The following is an 11492-nucleotide window of genomic DNA, read 5'->3' on the forward strand; positions in this document are numbered from 1 at the left end:
CCATTTTATTGAATCAAAAAAGGTTACATGAACAAATAAAAACGTACTTTTAAATTATTTGTTACTTTCCTTTTCCTATTATAACATCGTAGCACCCAATTATAGTAATGTCATGCAAAGACATGATATTTAATGCTATGATTGAGTAGGTTTTTCATGCAATAATAGGAAGAAAAAAATGAAAGTAAGATGCTAATGCTATGCATTTAGACGAATCCAAAAAGAAAATGAAGTTACCGCAACATTCAAGGTAGGAGTTGGGTGTTGCCCACGAATTCCATTCGGGCCCAAAATAGAATGTCTGGAGAGAGTTTCTTCCCTTGCACGAGGAATATTTAGAGAACTAAAGCAGCAAGAAAATAAAAATCACTAGTTTGTGTATTGAGATGGAAAAGCAATCGGAAAAAGGTGAATTCAACATTGATACTTACATGGATCCTGAAATCACTAAAGAAGGGCATTGGTCCTTCAGAAAAAAGATGCAAAAGCTGACTACTAAAGAAGGGCTTCGTGGAGAAAATTGCAATCAAGCCCTAAATTGAATAGTTCTCCATTTAAAGAAAACACAGTATAGGGCTAGAGTTGATAATTTGGAAGAAAAAAGATGAAGAACAGAAGAATATGAGGTCAAAGTAACAGAATGGAATAAATAAAGGAAAATTCTTACCTTTTTCTTCGAATGGAGGGTCAATTAACTTTCAATTTTCGGTGTTAGGGCTTAGCGATTGTAAGAGGAAGAAGACAGACGTACTCTCATAGATGATGGTTGTATGCGCTTGATTTTGCAAAGACGAGTTAAAGGAAAGAACTAGGGTTTTCTTGTTGTAAGTCAGGGGAGAAGCCGAGAAAGTAATTAGAGGAGAAGGGGGGAATCGCTCAAGAAGAAAAATAAGATGTCTTCGTAAGATGGAAGGGAAAATTGGTTTAGAAGCTGGTCAAATGTAATGAAATGTTGAAACGTTTGGAAACAACTTCTCCCAAATGGTTGGAGAAGATGGTCGGAGATAGTTGGCGGTGTGAGATCGGAGGTTGGGTGGTGGTGCGATGCTGCTATGAAGACCAACGCCCTAGGGCTTTTTCTTGCTAATCGGAAGAGGCGGGGGGGTTTAATTTTTGGGATCCAGTATAGGCGGGTGAAATCCCGCTTAAAACGTGTGTTTCATTAAAAAATTATAAAGCGACACTCTTAGATGACACACGTTTTATGAAAGGTGCCCTCCGCTCTTTCTTTTTTTTCTTTTCTGACACTAATTTTAGGGCACGCACAAATGCGGTGCCCTCTATCCTTCATATTTTGCGCGTCATTAAAGGGCTTTTTTCTAGTAGTGGGTGCTCGGTGTCAAGTAAAGACTTGAACACACTTAGTGACCTATTAACATATGATAACATATGTTTACATACAATTAGTAAATATAATACTAATTAAACATGTACACGCATCCTAAAGTACGGATAACACTTTGATTGAGTGCTAGGGGTGTCTCGGGTAACATCTATGGGTAAGTATGGCCTAGATAGGGGGTTTACTCTTCAAGAGTAAACTCTTTATAGAGTTCACGGCCCTAAGACCAACTCCCCATGAGTTTACGGTCGTAAATTCATGGTGGGGGTGTTCTAGGATGCTTCAAGGTCTTATATCACTCGTGGAATTATGCTAGGCCCAAATCTAGGGTTTATAAAGGGTTTAAGGTCCCACATGGACCATTTTTGGGAGTTTACGGTAGTAAACATGGAGTTTACAGCTGTAAACTCCTACTAAAATTTTCCTTTTGTGTTTTGTGGTCTTAAATGGTAGAGAATAAAGTTCTATGCATTTTTCGAAGCCAAATGGAGAAGTTAGGGCATCATTTGGGCACTTTTTGGGAGTTTACGGCCCATAGACAAATCCTAGGGGGGTTTACGGCCGTAAACTCCTATTTCCTTTGTTTTATTGATGTTTAATGCCTTTAATTCAATGGGGGTTGCTTCTAGACATTTTCCAAGGCCATAGGAGGTGTTTAAGGGATTTCTAACACTTAAATTTGAGTTTCCTCCCCATGAAGAGGAGTTTACAGCCCAAGCATGTTCTTGGGAAGTAAACTCAAGTTTACTTCCCAAAAGTTAAGTTCAAGGTATTCTAAGTCCGTTCCCATAAGTCATTTAACCATATCTAAGCCTTGGGGGTAATTTAGAGGGGTTTTGGGGCTTAAAAACCCCACTTAAGGGTGTTCACGGTCCAAGAGTGTTCTTGGGTCGTAAACGCATAATCTTTCCCCTATTTGATGTCTTAAACACGAATTTGTATGTTAACTAAGCTATACAACAAGTTAGGATAGATTTCTTACTAGTTTGGGGCTCGAAACGCGTGTTTTGGCTCGAAAACAAGTTGTAGAGAGAGAGAGTGTAGAGAGAGAGTGAAAAGAGTGTAAATGAAGTTTACTCTCCCTTATATTGGGGCTTGAGTTGGGGCTCAGTGGAAATCTACCCAATACTGCCGCTAAACGGGGCTTTTGGTCGCACTCGATTAAGTGGTCGTATTTCAAGTTGGTTGAAACTAGAACTTTTCAAGGGATTAATGAAGGTGTTTCTAATTTGTTTTCAACCCTTACCAAGTGATTATAAAAGTCCCACATTAATTAACATCTTCCAAAAAGGCTAACGGACAGTTTAATAAAACAAGGCTTATTAACGGAAGGGGGGTTAAATATGACTGTATAAATTTCGGGTTGTCACAGTAAGGAACCCAGACCCTCCGATTCAGAGTCAGCAACCCATAACTATCATAGCCAAACGAGGCCACTTGGCCTATGATCCACTCAAAGTTCCGCCGCTCCTCCTTCAAACCATCGACCTGCATGTGACAACCTGAAATTTCTATTCTGTACGAACATGTCATGCCAATAAAAGTCAGAACAGTTGCTGTTAATTTTCAGACTTTTAAGAATAAGGGTGAGTATTTCAGGATTTACATTTTAAGAGTTATCAGGAGAGAGGATGCCATGGAGTGTTTTGTGCATCTTAAAAGTTTCAAAACTCCACGAGTTTGGAGTTTAAGGCTCGAATGATATTTTTGACCAAAAACTATATATATGACACATTAGCCATTTTTAGTCATTTGTTCCATTTTCAACTAGATAAAAACCCGATTCTCTCCCACGGATCTTCCATCTTTCATCCCGGATTGTAAGTACTTCTACCCTAGAGTGTTTTAAAGCTTACTACATGTTTAGATATGATAGAAATCACTCAAGAATCACAAGAAGAAGGAGTTTACGGCCCGGATTGTAAGTACTTCCATTATGCTTAGAAACTAGTATGGAACCCTTCCTTGATGATTTTAGCACATGAAAAACACCTTAAGACCCCTCTTGTATATGGGTTTATGGTTTGGGGATCTCCCAAAACTGTAAACACCCCAAAAGTGTGTAAAAATGGCCCTAGTCCCTTCACAAGCTTAAGAAACTAGTCTAGATTTATTTCTTGATATGTTTGGGACTTGAAAACATCAAAGGACCTTAGATTATATGTGTTTACGACCGTAAACACATGGAATAGTGGTCCATGGGGCGTAAACTACATATAAGGCTGATTTGATGCCACAAACACTTCCATAGGCTTATACTTCAATGTAGAAATGCTTCTAAGGCTTCAAAACACAAAATGGTCAAAGAAGTATGAGTTTACGGCCGTAAAATAAAGAGTTTACGACCATAAATCCAATGAGTTATGGTCTCCAAACCGTAAACTGACAAAGAGGGTTCCCTTGAACCCTAAAACCCAATAGCCTTGTCCTACAACACTTAAATAAAATCCTTAGCACTTATAACACTTATATAAAGTGTTTAACATGTTTTAGGACGTATAACCTTGTTAGTTAATTGTTTAAAGTCTAATTGGTTACATATATGTGATATTATATCTTATCTAGGATCATAGAGTGTGTACAAGTCTTCACTTGACACCTAACATCATATACAGTCCGTTCAATCCCAACCACTTGCTACAGGTGAGTTCATACCCCTTAATCTATCTTTTAAATGTTTTTAAATGCTTTTAGGGGGGATAAAAGTTGAATCATGCTAGTTATTATAACAATCACATGTGATTGATAACTAGCATACAAATAGAATTACTACACTTTTAGCTGTTTTACCAAACAGATTACTTCAAGTGACTTTCCAAAACATTTTTACTAGTTTACAACTCTTTATCAAACTGTATTACATACCGAATGTTTCTTTTCAAAATTCTGTTACAATTGTGTTTCCAAAACAAAGGTTTCATTATACTTTAAACTGTTCTTATCAAATAAACTGTTCTCAAATCGTTTTACAAACTGACATCAAGTCATCTTTTCCTAGTTATAAAACTTTTCAAAGGTTTTACAAAACTTCTTTTACACTTTTATATTGTCAATTTCATGCCTAGATATGTATAGTTATATAAGTAATTTGAAGGACATAGGAAGGCTAACCTGCCTGATTTCCTTTTCCCCGTTGGGATGTGGTCTGGTAGGGTATCGGGTATCCGTCCGAAGGTCATTTAACTATTAGTTATATATCATGTGTACATATATAGTCATAAAGGTTCTTCCAGTCAATTGAATACCATTGGGTAGCAAGGGTATACTTCCATGTTCATACGTACAAGTTATATTACTAGTAAGCTACAATAGGCGTAGTTTAGGGTTTTACTAATACTAATACTAGAACAATGAATCATACAAAGAGTCAGTTCATGCATGAGTCAATACTTGCTAGATAGAGAGAACACACAATACAGATAGTACACACAGAACATTACAATACTTGTTAGATAGAGAGAACACACAATACAACTAGTAAACACAGAACATTACAATACTTGCTAACTGTTGTCTCTGTAGTCTGAGTAAGATCCTGAAACTCGCGTGCTAACTGCTACACCTCAATAACCGGTGCGAACTTGTCTCTGAATCTGGTAGTAAAGTCTGCCCAGGTCATGGCATCCAAGGCTGTGTCATCCCCGATGGCATGACCGATCTCCTCCCACCAATCCCGTGCTGTGTCCTTTAGAAGACAGGACGCCAATCTGACCTTGTCCCCCTCGGGACATCTGCTAGTGCGGAAGGCGTTGGCCACATCTGCCAAATATCTAGTGCTCGCTATGGGGTCCCGTGCCCGGTGATAATCCGGAGCCCCGCATGCCCGGAACTCCCTAAAAGTAAGTGTGCGCGACCCCATCATGGCTGCCACCTCAGCACGGAAGGTGCTCAACCTCTCGTCCATCATCTCTAAGATACCCTCCTTGATCAAACCAAAGACCATAGGAGTCTGATCAAGTATGGTGCGAGTAATCTCTGAAGAGAAAAACTCCCTAGTCTGCTCATCCAACTACCCGGCCTCCGGGCCTGATCTTGATCCCCCTCCGGCACCTGAACTGCCGACTGCTGGTCTAGGGCGTAATACCACCATTCTGAAACACAACATAATAAATGTCAGGAACACTGATATATCTTGAGGAATCACTACAAACACAAGTTTCCTGGTCTCATCTCAGCTTTCCTTGATTCGAGTACGGATCCTCTGCTTCCAGTAGTACGGGCCCATACTACCTTCCACATCTATCTGTACTTTCCTCAAGTACTGCCTCGACTCCACCAAGTCACTATTACTGCTAATGATCTCTGTTACTCCCATCCTAGGCTTGCCTTAGGTAACTATCTGACGATACCCGATCCAATCCTCAGCTGCTGAAGGCCTCCTTGTGATGCGCAATAGGGCTAAGTCTAGCACTCTGAGATTATTCAACCCTGTTCAGATGTGACGTGAAGCATTCACCTAATGGCTAACTCCCATCGCTTAGAGTCCCACAAAGCACAAAGCAAGCAGCATTCAGACATAGGAGACTACTCAAGCAATTCTATCCTCATAATGGGAAACTGTACTAGCATACAATGCTAAGGTCATGCTCTCAAGCATAACCTAAATAGGCTATCCTACTGCTGACTACTCCATGTTAGCATGCAATTCTTAAAAGGCTGACGCACATAAAGCAGACATATAAGGCATCCTCCTAGATCCTTAGTCCTATACTAGCATGTTGTTCTACTGATACAGAAACTGAAACTCAACATTAACTGATATATACTGTTGTATGGGTAATTTGGGAGTACTTACTTGAGCTCGGCAGATTGCATGCACCACACCCTTTTCTCTTTTCAAAGTTTTTATCTTTCTAAAACTCTTTTTACTTTTCTAAAACTCTTTTCATTCGAAAAACATTTTACCATTTCCTTAGTTTGAGTTCAGACACACCCGGAAGTGTGCCTGAATCCCTCAAACCAAGGCTCTGATACCAACTTGAAACATCCCAAAATACGACCCACAAATTTTTGTTTAATAATTACTAAAAACATCATGTTAATATCATAAAATAAAACTCATACATCAATATCTTAAAACGATAGAAAAATATCACGAGGAAACTATATTAAAACTATATCAAATCACATCTATGAAAAGCTAAAACAACTGCCAGGACAAACTGAAGTTGTGGTGCGTGCGATGCCATCAACCCGAGCTCTTCCCTTAACTTGCGGAAGTACCTGAAATCAAAACTGAAACTGTAAGCACGAAGCTTAGTGAGCTCCCCCAAGCTACCACATACCATACAATAACATATACACACATACTGGGCCTTGCCCACTGCATCGGACCAAAGTCCGAAAACTGCATCGGACTGAAGTCCGGAACTGACTGGGACCTTGTCCCCTGCATTGGATCGAAGTCCGGAACTAACTATATCGGACCAAAGTCCGGAAACTAACGAAGCATAACCTAACATAGCATAAACATATCAACTAGCATGAACACATAAACTGCATACTGCATCGGGCTGTAGTCCGAAACACATAACACATAAATCCTATCTGAGCCACGAAGGCATCAAACATACTAAAAACTGCATTAGACTGAAGTCCGGAAACTACTACTAGCTAAACGGGCTAACATTGTGGCCTTAGACCCGTTCCTACTGGAAAGAAACTCAACTTGCACATTGGCTGCTAAATGAACTGCTCTGGAAACCGAATGCTGCTGTTTCGGTATCTCCCCAGCTACAATTTCCATAAATACACTCAATCAATTACTGATAACTGCACTGAGGGTAAAATGTCTATTTTACCCCTGGTCAAAGTCAACCTCCTGCTCAAAGTCAACCTCCAGTTGATCGGACTCGCCGAGTCTGAGGAATTACTCGCCGAGTCTGAGGAACTACTCGCCGAGTTCTGTCGAGCAGATTCCATACAACTACATTCGAATCCGCTCTATGGTTCCTAACTCGCAGATCTGAAATCTTGGAACCATCTGAACACGTAAAGTTGCTAACTTTACGTGTAACTACAAAGGAATGAAGCCATCCTACTCAAACACAACTTTATTCGGGAAAACTCATCCGACTCGCCGAGTTGCTCATACAACTCATCGAGTTCTAAGGCAAACTTCATCCGACTCACCGAGTTGTTATTCCAACTCTTCGAGTCAACGGCTAACTTCATATAACTCGTCGAGCCGCCCTAGGGACTTGCCGAGTTCATACAGTCCTTTTTCCATACAGGTCCGATCTGATCCATGCAGCTGATCCAAATCATGGATCTAAACTCCTAGGGCATGTTTTTCACGTAAAGTTGCTAACTTTATGTGCATGCATGGCTTTAAAGGCTTCATATGACCAAAATAAGCTCTTAATGAGGTTTTAGGCTCAATAGGGACTTTAATCATAACCACCACCAAAACTTTATACTTCTAGCATGCCATGAGTATCCATATCTGAGGTGTAACCCGGCCACAAGGCGTAATCATAAGGGATTTGGGGGGTTTTGGGCTTAGAAACCACAAATTAGGAACAACGTAGATCTATATGATCAATAAGAAAGGTATAGAATTTAATACCAGAAAAGATGACCGATAAAGTGTGTATTCTAGATCTACTTCCTCTTCCTTGAACTCTCCAACTTTCTCCTTCTCCTTCTTACTCCAAAGATGCCTTCACAAGCAATAAACACACACACACTCACTAAGAAAACGGCTAGGGTTTGATAAGGAATGCTCTGAGGGTGATGGAGGCTGAGATGAGGGCTATAAGAACATTTGAATAGGTTGCAAGCCCTAAGAATTAAGGTCTCCTCCTGATTGGCCAACTCGCCGAGTCCATGCATGTACTCGCTGAGTAGATCACTTAAATCCCGTATCCAACTCGACATATACTCGGCGAGTTAGGGATACAACTCGCCGAGTAGCTCTTCCTAAAAGAGCATTTAATAAAAATAAATACGTACCAGGAACGGGGCGTTGCACCATGCTTTCACCTACTAAACCCAAGTGAATCATAATCTCATCCTCAAGTCATCACGACATTGAGTTCACCACCCCATGCTCTACAGTTCCACATGGATAGGTGCATACACCAACCTATCTTATGCATCACCACTCCTGATGCAAGTTCTCGTGGCAAGGCATTAGCCTTAGCACATATATGCCCTTAGACAGCCTCACTTCAATAACAATTAGTTGATGGGTTCCCACTAGAACAAAAACACTAGGTACTCTGCTCGCCATCTCACAACTCGAGTCCTAACATTACCCTCAAATTAGGACATCATACTCGGGTGCCTCGGTACACCATCACAACATCTCACGCGGTCTTGCTTTTACCACTGATCATCCACTTACACAACTCGAAGCCTCCAAACACTCCCAAATTGAAACACGGAGGAATCATCAACGACTGAATACCCGTTGATCAAAATCCGAAGCTCCACCTTTTATTGATCACCGCCCATATGAACCACTCATACCGACTCTGAAATTGGTCAACAAACCAACTGCTTCCCCCTTTTGGAGTATAGATCACAATCCATACCCATACCTGCGATCCTCAACTATTACACCCTGAACTCAGCGACTCATCTGCCTCAAACTCAACACTTACAAACCCGAAAAATCTCTAGCAATAATAAGTTCTCTGACCAACGGCCACCTACCGTGGATTCAATCATCCTTCCTTAAACACATACTCATACATCATCCCGCCTCGCACCTCGCCGCATCCACCAATATCGTAGGTTTCATGTGTCCGCTCTACAGATTTCCATAATTAGTTGCAAATGAACGAATTGTCGCTCTTCTTAATTGAATACCTAATTCTCCCCCACTCAGGGTTCGAACCATCACCAGTCGTCATACCAACAATTTACTCCATGAACTGTTACACCAGGCACATCACACTTGACTCTTGGAACATACCACACAAACATTCAATGGTCTTCCTGATGGAAACCAAGTGACTCCAAATATCTCGTAACTCGGACAAGAAACTCAGAGTCCTCCCAACTTGAAACCTTAGACTAACAAACAGCTGGATACCTCAACTGTTCTGAAATAACCTTGACCTTCAGTCCGGAAATAATGCACTATCATACACCTTTTCTCTGATTCCTCGACCATCCTCCCAACACGAGGATCATCATCAAATCACGAGACCTTACTCTCGCAACCGATACACAACATAACAACAAGGGCAACTACCCCGATATGCTCCTCTTGACCACTTGAAACTGCTGCTAAAAGCATACCACACTCATAAAGGCACCCTCCTGGGTCTCTTCCATCTTAGCCTCCACTAATGACTCTGTGGTACTAGAAATACCTCACAGTAGACAACTTCCCACTTAATCTGATGTAAAGGTCTCCACCAATGCTACCTAACGGGGTTTACCTCCAAACTCTGAAACCGGAAACTCGATATTTCCTTCGCTTCTCCCCGAAACGGAAACAACACAACTTTTTCCATAAAAGGTGGCACCTCATCCATCAACCGATGGCTCGGCTCAGACCTCGATCCTCCAATAAGCATCATCTCCACTCATCCCTGAGCCTTGCGACTCCAACTAACATCTCACCAATAAAATCCCTCGGAAACGAACTCGATTTCCCTTTCAAGGTATACTCCCTTAAAACTTGCTCACCATGGCCCTCTAGCCCCACACTCTATCATTTGATCTCAGACTAATCAACCACCACATACAAATGGTAAAACCAGAAGCACTAACCGCCACAAATCATGGTACTCGAACCATGTGATCACTTCTCAATCTGCCCTGAATCATGATACTCAAACCATGTTATTGTTGGGTGATGAAGATTCTAACACTCCTAAGTGTACATGCTACCCTAAATACCTTGGATCTATGTTTTCTCTATTATACATGCAAATATGAACATCCAAGGTATTATCCTAATCTAGCATACAAAACTATCAATATAACAAGATAGAATACATACCTCTTAAATGTAGAATGTCTTCATGAAGCTTAAGTGCCTAGTGCCCCAAGTGTGACACCTCAAATGGTTCACACAACACCAAATACACTTGGAATAACTTGAGAGAATTCTACACTTCATGAAATCGGCTAGCCCTCTCTAGAATAATACTAGTACCGATTTTGTCAAGAATAAGATCTTTATATAGTGTTACAATTAGAATAAACCCTAATTGTCATGACTTTCCATTTCCTTGGATCCATGGGTTCAAATACACCATGGAGCATCCATGGACCATCCTATGGGTTTTAGCCCAACATGATTATCCATGGAGCATTAGCCCACTATACAAGTGTGGATGATTTACACAATCAACCCATATATTTAATTAGTCTTCTTTTGATCACTTAATTAATCCTAGATTAATTCTTGATCAATACTAATTAAATAATCTTATTATTCTTATTATTAATATACTAGAACTTATAATATATTAATAACCATAAGTGTCTTATTTCTCTCATTATAGACTATCCAAGTGCATGATGCCATGCAACCCAAATGGACCATGCCGGGTCGGGTCAAGTCTTACCAATTATAGTTACGGACTTAGACATTAATCCAATAGTCTCCCACTTGGATAAGTCTAAAAGTATTATTGCGTATGACTTCAGGAACCAACTGGCAATCGTAGCTCTCAAAAGCTTCTGTCGAACTCTGACCTTGTCGATAAACGCTGACCTTTGTCAATGACTTGTCCATTAGATAAGGGATCATATATTCCTCCATGCTAGATATCATATGGACTGAGACATGGATTATAATCATTCTCTCTGTCCATTTGTTGTTTCCCGATTTTCGATTTATGACGACTCACTAATTGAACAAATCAAATCAGTCCTGGCCCGGCCGAGCACTTCCATTTGTCATCATCAAATCATCGAGGGGCCCACAAATATCGCTTTTATCCCGAAGGTAAAAGGAATGGATAAACTTCGACTCATATGGCTTGTTCTACTACTTGTTGAATCATACACAAAGGCACGTTTTAGAGCACCGAGTTACCAAATGTGGTTTCGTGCAATCAATGTACAACCAACTCATAGTAACAACTCATATCTCTAGGTTTGAAGAATATAAGATATTATCGTCTCATGATCACACGTGATAAAATCCATGAAGTGATTCCAATGAGCGCGGGTTGAATCCAAT

This window comes from Lactuca saligna, chromosome 3 (assembly GCF_052625555.1).
Source record: "Lactuca saligna cultivar CGN05327 chromosome 3, ASM5262555v1, whole genome shotgun sequence".
NCBI lineage: Eukaryota > Viridiplantae > Streptophyta > Magnoliopsida > Asterales > Asteraceae > Lactuca > Lactuca saligna.